This window comes from Arachis duranensis, chromosome 3 (assembly GCF_000817695.3).
Source record: "Arachis duranensis cultivar V14167 chromosome 3, aradu.V14167.gnm2.J7QH, whole genome shotgun sequence".
NCBI classification, from domain to species: Eukaryota; Viridiplantae; Streptophyta; class Magnoliopsida; order Fabales; family Fabaceae; genus Arachis; species Arachis duranensis.
In genome coordinates, this window is record NC_029774.3 from 72,217,066 (window position 1) to 72,221,690 (window position 4,625).

The 4,625-nt window shown below is 42.6% G+C and overlaps 1 non-coding gene across 1 annotated transcript; it reads right to left on the bottom strand.

Annotated features, from left to right (window-relative positions):
- Positions 1–2,077: 2,077 nt before the first annotated feature.
- Positions 2,078–2,185, bottom strand: LOC127746441 (small nucleolar RNA R71). The gene has a single exon (XR_008008060.1). It is a non-coding gene; the product is annotated as a small nucleolar RNA R71 (small nucleolar RNA).
- Between the last annotated feature and the right edge of the window lie 2,440 nt (positions 2,186–4,625).

Consider the following 4,625-nt stretch of genomic DNA (forward strand, 5'->3'; position numbering starts at 1 on the left):
CTGTTTAGGGTTGGTCGCCCAATGAGGGCATTGTATGCTGAAGTGACGTCGACTATAATGTAGTCGATGTTTAATGTTTTAGTTTGCTCGCCCTTTCCGAAGGTAGTGTGTAACGAGATGTATCCTAAGGGACGGATCGGGGCATCTCCTAGTCCGAATAGGTCGGTGGGATAGGCCTTTCGGATTTGCTAGGATGATGGTGATTACCATTGGATCGTCGTGCCCGGGTATTATCCCTTGAGCATCTTCTTGGGTAAATGAGATAGGAGGTAATTCGGGTAGGGGACTGTCTTCTCGGACATGATAGACTTCTTTGAGGTGTCTTTTTCGCGAGGATCTGGATGTTCCTCCGCCTGCAAAACCTCCATTTATCATGTGAACGTGCCTTTCAAGGGTTCGTGGGGTTTGTTCGGCCCGATCTTCGTTATCTCCCCGTCTTCTCTTCCTGGTCTCTTCTGCTATGTATCTGTCGAGTTTTCCTTCTCTGGCTAGCTTTTCTATAACATTTTTTAGGTCGTAGCAGTCGTTAGTAGAATGAACGTAGAGCTTGTGGTATTCACAGTATTCGGACCGATCTCTCCCCGCTCTCTTGTGTTTTAGCGGTCGAGGTGGTGGGATCTTTTCGGTGTGGCATACTTCTCTGTAGACATCTACCAGGGAGACTCGGAGGGGGGTGTAGTTGTGGTACTTCCGTGGCTTGTCCGAGTTGGGTTCTTCTTTAGATTTGAGAGATTAGATTACCAAGGAATTGGAATTCGATCATTTAAGATTGCCAAGGAGATCAATGAATGCATTGATTGAGGAAGAGATGAAAATGAATTTGATCCGGAGAATGCAACATCTCCTAAGCCCAATGAACTCCCCATTTCTGATCTTACCCATTCTCTTTAATTTTTGCCATTTACTTTTATGATCATTTCCCCATTCCCATTTAAGATTTTGCAATTTATTTTCTGCCATTTACATTCAGCTCTTTATTTCTAGCATTTACTTTTTCTGCTATTTACCTTTCTGCAATTTAATGTTCTGCAATTCTCAAGTCAAATTCTGGTTCGCTCAACTAAAACATTCCTCTAATTAAAGTTGCTTGATCAAATCATTCTCTGTGGGATTCGACCTCACTCTATAGTGAGTTTTTACTTGATGACAATTCGGTTCACTTGCCGAAGGGAGATTTGTTACTAGACGGATTTTCCACGCATCAAGTTTATGGCGCCGTTGCCGGGGATTGATTTTGTATCAACAATGATTAAGTTGGAGGATAACTAGATTGAGAAATTTTTTTATTTTGCTGATTTAAATTTCTGTTTGAGCAATTTACTTTCAGTTTTAGTTGTTTTCCTCCCATTCCTTTACCCTTTTATTCCAGTTGTTTACGATCTTTTTTCACTCACCTACTAACTGTTCGATATATTGCATCACTCACACTAACAACATTTTTTTTAGAATAGTTACTGCATTTATTTCCTTGCTCGTGCCTTGTTGGTTGTATGACAGGGAGAAGAAGCGGGGCTTCAACTTCCTTCGATTCTGAACCAGAGAGGACCCTCCTTAGATTAAGGAGGGAAGCAAGAGGGAAACGTGCAATCGGTACTGAAGAGGAGGAGGAACACTTTGAACTAAACATGGAAGGCAACATGGAAAACCAACATGAAGAAGAGGCTAATAACCATGGGGGAGGAGGTAGAGCAAATCATGATGGGGAGGATAGAAGAGTGTTAGGCTCTTACATCAATCCAAACCCAGGCAACTGTGGAAGTAGCATTCAGAAGCCCACCATACATGCCAACAATTTCGAGCTAAAACCTCAGCTCATCACTCTTGTGCAGAATAATTGCTCATTTGGAGGAGGTGCTCAAGAAGACCCTAATCAACACTTGACCACTTTCTTGAGGATTTGTGACACAGTGAAGTCCAATGGAGTCCACCCCGATGTCTATAGGTTGCTCTTGTTCCCCTTTTCACTCAGGGACAAGGCATCCAAGTTGCTTGAATCCTTTCCAAAGGAGAGCTTGACTAATTGGGAAGAGGTAGTGAACAAGTTTTTGGCAAGCTTTTACCCCCTCAAAGGATCAATAGGCTGAGAAATGAAGTGCAGACGTTTAGACAGCAAGATGGAGAGACACTTTATGAAGCATGGGAGAGATTCAAAGACTTGACAAGGAGATGCCCACCAGAGATGTTTAATGAGTGGGTTCAACTTCACATCTTCTATGAAGGTCTTTCCTATGAGTCAAAGAAGGCTGTAGATCATTCATCAGGAGGTTCTTTAAACAAGAAGAAAACCATTGAAGAAGCCATAGATGTCATTGAAACAGTTGCTGAGAATGACTACTTCTATGCCTCTGAAAGAAGTAACACTAGAGGAGTAATAGAGCTGAACCACATGAATGCATTGTTAGCCTAAAACAAGATGATCACCAAGTAGCTAGCAGATCTTACCAAGAAGGTGGAAGAGAACCAAGTTGCAGCAGCCATCACCTTATCACCAACTCAAGAAGGAGTAAACATAGGAGAAGAAGGTGACTGGGAGCAAGCCAACTATGTGGGAAACTCACCTAGACAAGTCCATGATCCATACTCCAAAACTTACAACTCTGGATGGAGAAATCAGCCCAACTTTGGATGGGGAAATCAACAACATCAAAGCCAAGATCAAAGACGTCCAAATCCCAGCAACATAGCTCACCAACATGCCACACCTAGACCATATCAACACTCACATAACAACCCCTCACAACACCTATACCAAAGCCAACCTAACCATTCTCATCCACCAATCTCAACTCACCATCACCTTCTGATGACAGACTCTCAAGGATTGAGAACTTACTTAAGGGTATATGCAAAGAGATTCAAGACAACAAGGTGTTCAAGGAGGAAGTACGAGCCAACTTTAAGAACCAGGGAGACACCATCAAGAGGTTGGAATCTCAAGTAGGTTATCTCTCTGAGCACATTCCCAAACCTACAGATGGATTCCCAAGTGATATAGAGAAAATTCCGAGAGGAGAAACAAAGAAAGTAAGATGGGAAGATTGCAAGATGGTCACTATAAGTGGTCAGGAGACCAAGGATGAGCCAACCAAGCTGTCAGAACAACCTGAAGATACCTAAGCAAAGAAGCAGGAAAAAGATCACCAAGAACCCAAAATCTCACAACAGGAGTTGCTGAGACTCTATGAACCCTTCCCCCAATTACTCAATGGTGCTGTGGAGAAGAGAATATACTCAAGGTTTCTTGATTTGTTTGCATCCCTCCATGTAAACATACCATTCATCAAGACCCTCCAACAAATGCCGGCATACATCAAGTATATGAAGGAGCTGCTTCCCAGGAAAAGCTCACTCAAGGGAGGCCAAACTATAGTGATGAATAAGGAGTGCAGTGCTCTCATTCAACCAGAGTTTCCTACAAAAAAAAAAAGGACCCAGGGAGTTTCTACATTCCCTGTGCCATAGGAGAAACCATGTTTGATAAAGGACTCTGTGATTTGGGAGCAAGCATCAACTTAATGCCCTTATCCCTTATGAAGAGGCTGCAGATCAATGAGATAATGCCCACAGATGTAGTCATCAGGCTGGCTGACAAAACTCAAAAACAAGCAATAGGAGTGGTGGGAAACGTGTTGGTGAAGGTTGGAAAATAATTCCTCCCAACAGAATTTGTCATATTGGACATGGAAGAGAGTCACATTCACCCAATCATATTGGGAAGACCATTCCTAGCTACAGCCAGAGCACTCATAAATGTGGAGCGAGGGGAGCTAATTCTGAGGATCCATGATGAACAGCTCACCTTCAATGTTTTCAAACGCTCACAAGAAATAGATCAAGAGAACAATGAACCAAGGAAAGATCAATGTGAGATACTGAAGGAAGAAACAAGCACTGAAGCACGACCAGCACATCTGGGAATCCCATTGATTAAGAAACAAGGCAAACAGCAACTGCCACAACTCAAAGAAAATCAGGAGGAACCTAAACCACCAGAATCATATGAGACCAGCAACAGCATTTCCTTAGAGGAGGAGGTCACAAAGAGCAAGACAACATCACAAAGAACAAAGAAGAAGGTACCAAGGAGGTGGAGGAACAGGAAGATCCCTACAGAGGACTTCTCTCCAGGGGATAAAGTAATCTCAGCTTATTTCCCAGACATCCCCCCTGATCTCCCCACTGTACCATCTCAATTACCTAAAGTCTTCACCATCAACAGAGTTCTCTCCTTGGAACAGGTAGAGATCATTGATACAACCAATGGATATATGTCTACTGCCAGAGGAGAAGACTTGACGCACTATCAACCTCCCTGATAAAGGAAAAACGTCAAGCTAGTGACGCTAAAGAAGCGCTTCATGGGAGGCAACCCATGTTTTATATGCTTTTAGAATAGTGAATAATTCAATATTCATGAGTTCCAAACCAACCTTGACTAACACTTGGTGAAATCCTTATTATGCAGTATATAGTGAAGAACGTTTGGTGTTCAAGGCATACCAAGAGAGCCTTAATGCAATTTAGATCATGCTATTCTTGGAGCCTTGAACAGAACTTTTTCATCACATTACTACAAACTAAGTTTGGTGTCACCCATCGTGCCACCAAGGTGCATATAAGGATAC